Source organism: Polyodon spathula, chromosome 6 (genome assembly GCF_017654505.1).
Source record: "Polyodon spathula isolate WHYD16114869_AA chromosome 6, ASM1765450v1, whole genome shotgun sequence".
Classification (NCBI taxonomy): domain Eukaryota; kingdom Metazoa; phylum Chordata; class Actinopteri; order Acipenseriformes; family Polyodontidae; genus Polyodon; species Polyodon spathula.
Window position 1 is genome coordinate 72,968,547 of NC_054539.1, and position 13,616 is coordinate 72,982,162.

Consider the following 13,616-nt stretch of genomic DNA (forward strand, 5'->3'; position numbering starts at 1 on the left):
GGAACTGAATCCCCGAAAGGATGCCCTGAAGAACTGAATTGAGTTTAATTGAGTTGAATTGAGTTGAGTTGAGTTGAATTGAATTGAATTGAGTTGAGTTGAGTTGAGTTGAATTGAATTGAGTTGAATTTAATTGAGTTGAATTTAATTGAGTTGAGTTGAGTTGAGTTGAGTTGAGTTGAATTGAATTGAGTTGAATTGAATTGAATTGAATTGAATTGAGTTGAGTTGAGTTGAGTTGAGTTGAGTTGAGTTGAGTTGAGTTGAGTTGAGTTGAGTTGAGTTGAGTTGAGTTGAGTTGAATTGAATTGAGTTGAGTTGAGTTGAGTTGAGTTGAGTTGAGTTGAGTTGAGTTGAGTTGAATTGAATTGAATTGAATTGCATTGAGTTGAATTGAATTGAACTGAGTTGAATTGAATTGAATTGAAGGGGACATCAAGTTCCTGTTACTACTCCTGGGAGCCATTGCCATTAGAGTTCCCTTGTGGCTTTTAATTTGTTTGGATGATGCCAGATGAATGAATTGTTAATGATACCATCAGACAGTTAGATAAATAGAAATGTAAACTGGCAATTGAGGTGAAAATTTCTCTCAAAATGGGGCATTAAGCTTAATCGTAATAGATGTTTTAGAGTAAAACCACTTTTGCAGAGCTACACGACCTATGAATTAAAATATAACCAATATATAAAACAATCCCATCCTTATTAGAATGCTTATATTCTATATAGCCCTATTTTAGGGTTTTGTTACACAAAGGCGTTTTTCTTAATTGAGGTACATTTTTTCATTAAAAGGTACACAAACCTTGGCTCTGAAGGACAGCAGAATATGAATATGTAATTAAAATAGATATGCTCTGCAAAGTCAGATGCAAGCATGAAAGTTAGGTAGTGAAGGCAAACTTTCAATCAAGGTTACTTTTTAAGTCGAAAGAGTTTATGTTGAAATTGTAATTCGCAAGAGTGACCGAGTCATTTTCAAGGCTTTCCAATATCATCATATTGAAAACACTTAGTTTGACTTTTTAAATCTCAAACTGAAGCTGCTTTTTAATTAGGAAAAAAGTGTGACTTTTGCCAGTGATCAAAATTGCACTATAAAACACACAACAAATGGGAAATTAGTGGAACAAGTACATACACATGCATATCCTGGTTGTTAGCTAGACACTTATTTGGAGATTAAGCTGCACATTGATCACCCTGTTAAGAAACTGGGAACGAAATTCCATGTTTAGGCTGGCAATATTATTCTAAAACCCTAGCAAGATGTTGTAAACACGTTTTTCCAAGCCCCGTACACTTCATTCACACACAGTTCATACAATGTGTGGCATTCAAGATCTTAGCACAGTTCCTCCTTAATTACCAGAAAAAGACATCCACTGGCACAGTGCTTTGAAACCTGTTTAATGTAAAACAAAGAATTGTGTCAGTGAGGGTTTCTTCAGGAATTATAGCTCTACTATCAAAGCATGCTGCTTCTGTTTCACTGTGAACAGGACCCTTGAGCCTGTTATAGTGGGAGTCAAGATGCTTGATGCTGCCATCTAGTGTGAGCAATGGGAAGGAAAGTTGGTAGATTTGTGTTGAAGACTGTTAAATGCAGGGGCTTATTTTTATACCACTAGACTGCACCCTGGACTATCCAGGATTCCAGATTTCACACAGTGGGCAGCATAGCAGTGTCATAGTCTTGAATTGTACATAATATCCTATATAATACTGCAGGGCAGTGTGAATAATGAAAAACAAAATAATACTAGTTCTGTAGTAATAATGTAGTTCTTATTTCCCAGAGTGTTTTCAGCAGAGTGTTGTACAACCTTGTGAAAAACAACCTAACATTGAAAAGCACTGGTGAAGGTCGCCTGCACTAACTTTGGTTTGTCACCCATTCCCCAGGTCACCACTGCACATGGGAATGTTCAGTTGGTTCTCCGTGCTTAAATAAAGGATCAGATTGAATTGATTTTATGATTCTAGTTATGGTTAAGTATCTGCAAAGCATGTTTACTAGGTCTTACATAGGAAATGTATAGCTCCTTATTAACATACTGTTATTTTTAGTGCTGCCAAGTTAAAAGATGACATCCAGTTTTCACGGCAATGTAAATCAAGCTTTGGAAATGGTGTCATTCTGCCTGCACTCAATTGTTTCAGCAGTATCAGCATTAGTTAGAGTAAGCATGCATCCTTGCCTTTGCAGCCCCTCTAGAGTAAAGTTAGTTCTTGTTCAGAGATTTTTTTTTTTTTTTCGGAGAACTTTATTGGCATTTTTGCATATGAGGCAGTTTGCTAAATTAGGTGTGATTTTATGCCACTCAGCTGAAATCTTTAGTTTAACTGGGCTTAAATCAATCTGCAATGGAGAGAAAAGCTATTACACACTTGAATAAAGTATGATTTCATTTTTTTAAAGGTCCAAAAAGTAAGAAATGTAGCATCTCTTTAATTACCCCACTTTTGCCATAGTTTGAGATACAGAACTACATGTGTGGGGCCTGCAGAAACTGATTTATCCTGGACAAATACATTAAAAAAAATATATAAAAACTTGCTCTTCCAGGGTATGTACCAAAGAGGAACCTCAGACATTTGAATCCATTAAAAATGTATTTTAAAAAACAGTAAAGCAACATAATGATGGCTTGTACAAAAAGCTTCTAACTGCAGGAAATGCTGTTGGTCATTAAGGAAACCTGGAGAAGAGCAAAAAGAAATTGGTAAATATTTGTTCATCTCTTTAAAGAATAATTTTTCCTGTACAATTTCCTAAGTGTATTGCAGTTTTGTTTTCCCCAGTCCAAGTAGCATATTAAATGTTTAATAACCTCCTGAATAAAGAGGTTATTTTCAGTGTGAGAAGGCTTCCATTTCTTTTTTGCAGCAACTGCAGCACTCAACTTGATTTTGTGACTTGCTCTGATTCTCTGGCTAAGTTGGGGTACCATGTTCGCATGAAATGACTTGTCCCCCTGGTTCAATAGATGGCTTTCAATCCTCCTGCAGGATATATTCAGTACTCTAAAGCCCCTTTCACACTGGCATTCCTACCTGGATCTGGACTTGGGTTCCAGCGACCCACCTCAGGATATGGGTCGCCACACTTTGACCCGGGTTGAGCGAGACAAAATGCACAACGGCCATTTCTAAGCTGACGAAATAACAAATAGCCACGCCTGCGTGAAGGGTTCACTTCTACAAGGAACGTTTTTGTTTATTCTGTTTCATCATATTTTGTTGCTTGAGACTCACTGTGAGCCACATTGCAGCAGAGATGAAGAAACATTGGCTCTAATCAACATGTGGGCCGAAGGGTCAATCCAGAGAAGCTGGGATGGAAGCGTCTGTAACAAGCTGCTTCCGATGCATTGATATGCGTATTGTTTACTTGTGTTTCTCACCCAGGGCAACCCGGCTTTATCAAAAGCCATGTTAAATTGCATAGCCCACCCGCATGACACTGGGTCCTGAGCCGGGTAGGTTCTGACCTGGGTAAAGGTGTGAAAGGGACATGATGTCCTTCTTTAGATCTCTCCTGTGTAAGCAGCACTGTAGTCACAGCAGTGTATCGAGTAAACAGCTATGTAGCTGGAGGAGAGTTTGACCTTGAATTTGTTGTCTTTAGTCCAGTTTAAAGGTGTACAGTAAACTCTTGCTATTATGATCCTCTGTTGTCCGAACTGACCTAAAATCAACATCATGCAATGATAACAAACAGCATGCTGATAGCAACTGTAGAAACCAAACGACCAGCATCTTAATTCTGTGATGACTGTGTAGAATATTTACTGCTGTCTCAACTGCTACCAACTGGTTTGGATTATTGTGACAATCATGTCACATGTGTGGGTAACCCCATTGCAAGACAGAGAGGAACGCCGGCACAGGCTCGCAGGATTTATTAACCACGAAACAGAAAGGAAACAAACAGGTCTGTGGCAGGCTGGCGAGTGGAAAGAGGCCCAGAAACAGACTGCAGTTCAAAAAAATAACTATTTTATTATAAATAAACACAAAAATGAAAGGGCACAAGGGCCAAAACAAAGCAATTTAAACACAAAGAAAGACAAAAAGCAAAACTTACAAAAATAACAATTTCCAGGCTGGGCAATGCCTTCACTGGATTCAAACTTTCCAAACAACCAAAAAAAAAAAAACCCCAACCTGCTTCCTCAGCTCCCTCTCCCCAAATGAGAAGCAGAGGCCTCCTTTTATATCAGGTGGCTGGGCGCTGATTGATCGTTAATCAACTTAATCAACTAATCAACCCCAGCCACCTGAACATAATAAACCCAGGCAGGTAGGGGAAGTTAACCCCATCCCTGCCAATTTAAAAGGCAGAGCTTTGCTCTGCCACACGGTCATTTGACGCTACCAACGATAGTAACGCACAGAGGACACATACAGAAAACTGTTAAAAAGGCAAAATAAAAACACAGAACAAAAACTACAAATAAAAGGTGCAACACAGGACGAGCGCTAGCCTTACTGAACGAGGCATGCTGCTCCAGGAACCTGCTACACTACATAACCTTCGCTATACATTACTTGGGATCACTATCCCCTAAACTAACCTACTGATGAGCCGGTATTCATACGAAGACTCCTGCTTCTTCATACGGCCTTGGCTGTGCATTGCCTTCACAAGTATACTATCGTGTTGCAGTCTGTAAATAATTATTTGATCGAACATAACAACTCCAAAAAGCACACAAAACAAATCGTTTCCACATATAAATTACACCAACACTAATTTCCCCCAGTGCAGGTCAATCACCCTGCTACAGGTATGTTTAAAAGAAAACAGTAAATAAATGAAAAGGGAAAAAAAGTACATGTACATGCTAAATACAGTAATTACATGTCCTTCCTCTTGAAAAACCTATTCCGCGTAGATTGCTCCTCATGCACGTTGCCTGGTTGCAGTTTGTGTGAAAATGACGGACAGGCAACGATTGCATTCATCATGCATAATTCATACTATAATAGGTCATCTTTAAATTAGCGTTCTTTTTGAATTAGTCAACCATGTTCTTTGTTTTCACTGAGAGAATAACACACTTGACACTGGAGTAAGTTCAGTGTCAGTCAGTACTGAGATCATTGTATCCGGGTCGATCCTGTACGTGATCGTTCTAATAGGGCTAATTTGCATTGAAATAAATCGGTGCAGTTGCTGTTGGGATCATTAAAAACGGGTGCTCGTTATATATATATATCGTTATAGTGATATATAATATATATATATATATATATATATATATATATATATATTGGGTAAAAATCTATCTTTACTTCAGCCAATTGCAGTCTTGACCTGTATAAAGAGCTCATAGCTATTTCAGTGGTGGACATTAATCTAAATATATTGGCTTCCTTGAATACAATATATTTTCAGTATACTTTTTTGTTTTATCTTTAAAATTGAAAATGCTCCCATATGATTGCTCGTGGATAGTGCGCCATGAAAGGCTTTAATGAGTCCCAATTGAAACTGAAAGGCCCAAACTCATCTCACTGTTGACCTGAGCAAGATTTGAATAATTACATCTCTCACAAACAAACCATTCATATAACACTCACCTCACTGAAAAAGAACAATATATTATGTATTGTATTTCACTGCAGTGCTAAACAATATTTTCACCATTTCACTCTGTCTATGATAAATGTAAGGCCTTTTGTTTTCTTGCCCTTGTTAGTCAGGGCTCCCCCACAGAAATGAATTGTGCTGGAGTCATGCTGCTAGGTTTGAGTTTCGGCATGCTAATGAGCACAGACTGGGCATTTTTGTCAAGCAGCCCTTCATTTAAATGTCATCTGCGACTTGCATCTCTGGCATCTATCTTGGCTTGCGCACAAGCAAACGACTGTCCTAACACTCATTGAATGCAGAAGTACTGTAAATGTCAAGAGCAAATAACATTCAAACGCTGTGTTATTATCATTTATTTGTTCATAGCAATGTCTCATAATGCATAGCCCAGTGGGTCTCACAATATAGCTATACACAGGCTAACTTCACTATAACGAACCCTCCGTATAACAAACACCCGTTTTAACGATCCCAACAGCAAGAACCGATCTTTTCAATACAAATTAACCCTATTAGAACGATCACGTACAGGATCAACCCAGATAGGATGATCTCAGTACTGACTGACACTGAACATACTCCAATGTCAAGTGTGTTATTCTCTCAGTGAAAACAAAGACCATGGTTGACTAATTCAAAAAGAGCGCTAATTCAAAGATGACCTATTATAGAACGAATCATGCATGATGAATGCAATCATTGCCTGTCGGTCATCTTCGCACAAACTGCAACCAGGCAACAGGCATGAGGAGCAATCTTTAAATATACCTGTAGAAGGGTGAGTGCCCTGCACAGGGGGAAATTAGTGTTGGTGTAATTTATATGTGGAAACAGGTTTGTTTTGTGTGCTTTTAGGAGTTGTTATGTTTGATCAAATTATTGTTTACAGACGGGCACTTGATTGAGACTTGTTGCTTGACTACTTGTCTTCTGTGTGTCCTCTGTGCGTTACCATCGTTGGTAGCATAACATGACCTGTTTGTTTCCTTTCTGTTTTGTGGTTAATAAATCCTGCGCGCCTGTGCCGGCGTTCCTCTCTGTCTTGCAATGGGGTTACCCACACATGTGACATGATTGACACAATACCATTTAACTGTTGATCAATGTGAAGGAATCTTCATAAAAGTACTATATATTGATGTTCAATTCAAATTTGCCCTTTGTCATTATTTTGATACAGAAAAAGGGAAAATAAAACACAGTACTAAAACTACAAAACAAAAGTGCTGCTTACGCAGTGCCCCCTCAATTCAAATTGGCCGTTTTATCATTATTCTGCTGCAAAAAAATACCAAACCCTATTAAAGTGAACACTATGATATAACAAACATTTCTCCAGGTCCCATGGGGGTTCGTTATATTGAAGTTAGCCTGTATATACAGTGCCTATAGAAAGTCTACACCCCCTTGAACTTTTTTCACATTGTGTTGTATCAGTGCCTCAGAGTTTAATGAATTTAAATTAGGGTTTTTTTTTCACGTATCTACACACCATACTCCACACTGTTAAGGGGAAAAAAGTTTAAAAATACAAAACTGAAAAATCATAACTGGATAAAGTCTCCACCCCCCTGAGTTAATACTTGGTGGAAGCACCTTTGAAAAGCAATTACAGCTGTGAGTCTGTTGGGATAGGTCTCTACCAACTTTGCACACCAAGATTTGGCAATATTTGACCATTCTTCTTTACAAAACTGTTCAAACTCTGTCAAGTTCCTTGGGGAGTGTTGATGGACAGCAATCTTCAAGTCATGCCACAAATTTTCGATAGGATTTAGGTCGGGGCTCTGACTGGGCCACTCAGGGACATTTTCCTTTTTGTTCCTTAGCCACTCCAGTGTAGCTTTGGCTGTGTGCTTTGGGTCATTGTCATGCTGAAAGGTGAACTTCTGTCCCAGTTTCAGCTTTCTTGCAGAGTAGCAGGTTTTGGAGTGGAGTGGCTCAAGAACAAAAAGGTGAATGTCGTACAGTGGCCCAGTCAAAGTCCTGATCTCAATCCCACTGAGAATCTGTGGCACTATTTGAAAATTCAATTCTTCATGGGAGATATTGAAATTGGAGAAGGAATCTATGAAAAAGACCTAGGAGTTTTTGTTGACTCAGAAATGTCTTCATCTAGGCAATGTGGGGAATCTATAAAAAAGGCTAACAAGATGCTCGGATACATTGTGAAAAGTGTTGAATTTAAACACAACTGTACAATGCACTTGTAAGACCTCATCTTGAATATTGTGTGCAGTTCTGGTCACCTCGCTATAAAAAAGATATTGCTGCTCTAGAAAGAGTGCAAAGAAGAGCGACCAGAATTATTCCGGGCTTAAAAGGCATGTCATATGCAGACAGGCTAAAAGAATTGAATCTGTTCAGTCTTGAACAAAGAAGACTACGTGGCGACCTAATTCAAGCATTCAAAATTCTAAAAGGTATTGACAGTGTCGACCCAAGGGACTTTTTCAGCCTGAAAAAAGAAACAAGGACCAGGGGTCACAAATGGAGTTTAGAAAAAGGGGCATTCAGAACAGAAAATAGGAGACACTTTTTTACACAGAGAATTGTGAGGGTCTGGAATCAACTCCCCAGTAATGTTGTTGAAGCTGACACCCTGGGATCCTTCAAGAAGCTGCTTGATGAGATTTTGGGATCAATAAGCTACTAACAACCAAACGAGCAAGATGGGCCGAATGGCCTCCTCTCGTTTGTAAACTTTCTTATGTTCTAAAATTGCGGTCCACAAGCATCGTCCAACCAACCTGAACAACCTGGAGCAAATCTGCCAAGAACAATGGGCCAAAATCACTCCGACACTGTGTGCAAAGCTGGTACATACTTACCCCAAAAGACTTAAAGCTGTTATTGCAGCGAAAGGTGGCTCTACCAAATATTAATGTGTGGGGGTTGAATACTTATGCAAGCAAGATATTTCAAAATTATTTCCCAACATAAAACCAAAGTCACCTTACAATAATTGATTTTGAGTTTAAGTGTTTTAAAATAAAATATCGAACAGAACGAAATTTCAATGTACCATTTGTAATTCAGTAATATGAGAGAATTGGTCAGGGGTCTGTCTAAGTAGTATACACACACATGTGTGTATATATATATATATATATATATATATATATATATATATATATATATTATATATATATATATATATATAATATGTTTATAAAATGAACCCAGGCATTATTTTCAATTACAATTAATCTATAGCTAAGCCTCCAACTTAGGATATTTTAATGACCCTGGCTCTCAAATTGTTTGATGTAGACTAAGTAACTAAGATTGTGATAATATATAGCACCCTGTTTTTGTAGCTATAGCATTATATCACCATGGGTCAACACTTCTTTTCAAAATGGGGCAAATCACTGGTAGATATTCATAATCTTCTAGGACATAAAAAAAAGGTAAGCAAATTCAAATGTATCGCAATAAACATGACTGACCATATTTATGTATATTTTGATCTTTTGGATAATCAAACTCTAGAAGAGATCTTCAACTAGTATGAATCAGACACCAATGACACCAATTCAAATGTTGAAATAAAAAACCTAAAATTAGGCATCTTGAACTTACTGACATGGAAAAAGAAAAAGAAGAAAATGTTACGCCAGTGTCCGTAGTTTAGAGGGACGGGGTATTCAGTGTCAAGCTATGTGAACCTACGAGCCAGACAAAATCGCTTTTTAAATAGTCCAGCCACACGAGACTGCAATATATTTATTTCTCCAAGTTTTCATTTACATCCGACATCAAGAACAAAGTTATTTGGATTTTGAAACAGTGTGGTATACAAGGGAGCCCATGGCAATAAATTATTAGTCCACCATGATGCCAAAAACAAGCGAACTTGCGTGTCACAGTCTAATGCTCACCCCCCAGCTAACTTTCACCTCTGTGAATTTTAGCAGAGCCAAATTCTCACCCTAGGCCAATTCTCACTACAGGGTGAGAATTACCATAGACTAAAATTCGAAGGGTGAACATTAGCTGGGGGTGAGCATTAGGCTGTAACACCTGACTGACTTGCTGATACACAAAACATAGCATTAGATCAACAGTGGGCCATCTGCTTACCAATGCAGGTCTCGAAACATTGCAAATAATGTCTGAAACTGATCAACGGTGTGAAGGAAGCCTTAAGAATTACTGGAAACCATCTTAGGTAATCTAAAACAAAGCACCACATCCTGTCTTGAACTCCCTCAGACAAGAACAAGGAACAAACAGCCGGCTCCTCCAATTAGCTTGCTACAGCTCAACCTGCTGTTCACAATGACAATCTAGACAAAATGTTTATACATCTTCAAGACTGCACTTTCAATGGCAATGTTCAATTCAACAGCTAAAAATAGCTCTTCTTGATTTTAATCAATACAGTGCCTCATGACTTACAATGCACCTGGGTCGTGGTGATATTAGCGTACAACACACACCCTGTCATGCCTTATTGCTTTTTAAAATATGAATACTAAAAACATTATTAGTTGCATGACTGTTGTTTGTCCTTGTATGTATATGTCACTTATTCTTTAGCATGACTGTCATGAGTTTGTCTGACATTATTACCAGTTTAATAGAAGGACGTGTGTAAAAGCCTGCTGACATTTATGGTAATACAATCAGCAGCAGGTCTGTATTTGGCATTGACTATATTGACCCAGCTGCATGTTCAGCATCACCTATACCCACTTCAAATAAACCTAGAGACAGAAAGAAATGAAATTCCAGCCAGACTCAGATGAATACTTAAAGAGCAAAGGAAGTTAGCCCAGAAGTGGCAACCCCAAGCTAAGCAGAAGACTGCATGGCATTCTGTTACAGTGCTGGGTTTAGTAATATCCACCTTCAAACACAGGATGCAAAAAGTATACATCTCACAAAGAACAGCATGCATTACTTGCTTTACTGTGAGTTGCGCTTACCCAATCCTTCATAGCAGTACCTAATACAGGGCTCAAAATGCCATGCAACTCATCTCAATTCTTTATTGTAGTCGTTGCTATTTGACCGAAACTCATGCAATGCTGAGTGTGTATTAGTACAGAGAGGTTTATGTTATCACTTCACACAGTGGTTTACAGAAATCCAACGATTTTCTACAATGCGCAGTACATCCTAACACGTTTCTATGTCTGACAAATGTATGTAAGTATAATGCATTTTACCAGTTCAGTACCTACAACAAACTTAAGAAGCCCAAATGGAGACTGATTTTGCTAGTTAATTTGTGTTTTTTCATAGTTCCTAATGGTAAAGGGACTCAGAGAGCTGGAAAGGAAATGTTTCCCATGCAATGGGATATGTTTCTCCAGCATAGGTAATAGGTTACCAGGGGTACGGGTATGGGTAACTTGAACTTTCCCAGGTATGGGGAGAGTATCTTGGAGAGTGTGTTTTAGACAAATGGGAAGGTGTTTGGCATTACAATTCTTTAGGCTTTATTTTGACTGTCCAAAAAACACAAGCTCTTATTAAAACCAAGCACGTTTCAGTACGGATTTATGATTTCAGAATAAAAAATCAAAATCACGTAGTAAAGTGTTGTTGTGAGATATATATCAATATAAAGACATTGATAAAGAGTTCTAGTATCGTATGACTGAGTGTTTTATAGTTATGGATGACAATGAAATTAAACTAATAATAACCATGCTCTCTGAATCAGGTCATATGCTTCTGCAGTGAACATGGTACACGAAGGCCACCAACAGCCACAACACAGAATTACTTTGAATAAATACTGACCTTGACTAGCATCAAGTCGATGGCTTGGAGGTAAAATAAACTCTTATCCTTTTTGTCATTTCAAAGAGCCACAGAGATGCAGTAAATTCATCTTTATTTATACAGAAACTCAGCAAACTGGAAATATGGCCTCAAGCATGAATGGTTCAAAGCCAGGATGTCTTTTAGCCTGCTTGCAAACATGTGTCTCAGGGTACAGTAGAGGTGCTGAACACAGAATAAGGTTAAAAAGGACAGTAAACGACAACCCAGCTGAACTAATCCTGTATCCTGTCGATATGGTTGATTTTCAGCTTTAGTTCTGAAATCATGAAGGCCTGTATGTTAAAATGTAATGGTGTTGTATTCTAATCAGTAGCAAAACATATTAAAAATGAGATGCGAAGAAAATTAGGCAACGGTTATAGTAATCTTTTTCTCATTTATAATTCCCTCATTGAGATTATCTTTAATCACTGCTTTTCAGAATATTTGGGAATGGTTTAGTATTATCTTTTTCTTTTCTTATTTTCTACTTTTTTATGTAATTGACTTGGCTCTGATTTTTAAAAAACAGCATTTGCTTTCCAGGGTGCTTATTTCTTCTTTGATAGTGGTACCATAATGTATATGCAAGGCAGAAGTCAAGAAAATATTCCCCATTTTAAAACAGCCATGAAAATTAAGGATTTAATATCACATAGTTCAAGCATCTCCATGACTGTTATTAAACTGAGCACCAGGTTATTGAAAAAGGCAAGTCAATGCTTAATAAGAAAAAAAGCAATTTATTGCACTGTATATTTCCTACAGAAACATACAAATGCATTCTCACATTATTAAATCCAGAGAAGTGTTTTTAGAAAACCTAATTATTTTATTTCAACATAAATAAAATATGAAAGTTTTTTTTACAGCACATTTTAAAACATAGAAATAGGGACTATGCCACAGCCTGAAAAATATAACCCATAACATCATGTCCTAATCAGTAAATAAATCAGTACAGCACTACAAATTTGTAGTGAATCAAAAATTACAATTTTGACTTCCATTCAGTATTGCATTACTAACTAATTCATTAATTTCAGTTTTTATTTTGGGATACAAAACTCAGTACATGTAATAGTGAATATCTAAATCTAAACATGCAAAAGGGAAGCAACCTACAACTATGCAGAAATACTGAGAGTCTTTGTTGATGTGCCCTTATACAAATTTATATATGGTGGGGCAGGGGTTATTGGCCAAATTGTGATATGAAATAAATGCTTGTACTAATACTACATAAGGTCCTTAGTTCACTTTGAGATAGTTCAGAAAACAAATCTATAGAACAACAAGGATAACCTCAAGTCCAGAGCTGTCTGCGTCATTGGGGTAGATGTAAGGATACGCTCAAAGTGATTTGTGGGTGCAAAGCCCCCATAGCAGCCATAAATCATCTTTAACAGCTGTAAAGCCTAATTTTAGCAGCCCCAAAAAAGTGGCGTAATTAAAGAATGGTGTTCTTCTGGTGTTCTGCACCCGCACTTTGCCATCATTAATCTAGTACAATGATATTGAAATGCATTAAAATGAAGAAAAGAGCATGGAATTGGGTGGGATCTGGATACTAAGTGGGTGCAAACATTATAATGTGATGTAAGGATTTTGCCTTGCACTTAGGCAATTGCTGACCCTCCAAAAACTGGACACCTCTTTTACAAGGTGCAAACCATCGTAGAAGCGAGTAGTTAAGAGCTGTATAAAAACACACCCCTGCAGAGACCTGTCATTGGCTTCAGGATGGCTGCTGTGGTACACTTCCTGATGTGGCGTCTCCTCTGTTGAGGAGAGGCAGGAACACGTCTGGAGGACACGGGCAAAATAAAGAAAACCCTGCATATTCAATCCTAGGGTCACTTTGTTTGGGATGCCAGAGGGTACGGTGCTAAAGCATTATCATATCACACCGCAGGTCATCCTAGACTTAGACCGCAGTGTCAGTCTAGGGACCACTATCCCTGCGCACGTGAAAGTGCTGCCTTCTCTGTATTACTCAGCCTCTGGTTCCTGTCAGACCACCACTGGAATGTCTGGAAGGATAACCCAATCCACATTTTCCAGTGCTAGGCACATTTTTGGATGCTAAAAATGACAGGCCAATACATATCATCTCCTAAGGATAGTAGCATAACTATTGTTGGCCGAGGCTTTTCCAAACAACTGATTCATGCCGAGTGATCTCAGCCGTAAGCATTCTCAGCGTCTTCTTGGAAAACGTTTATTTTCT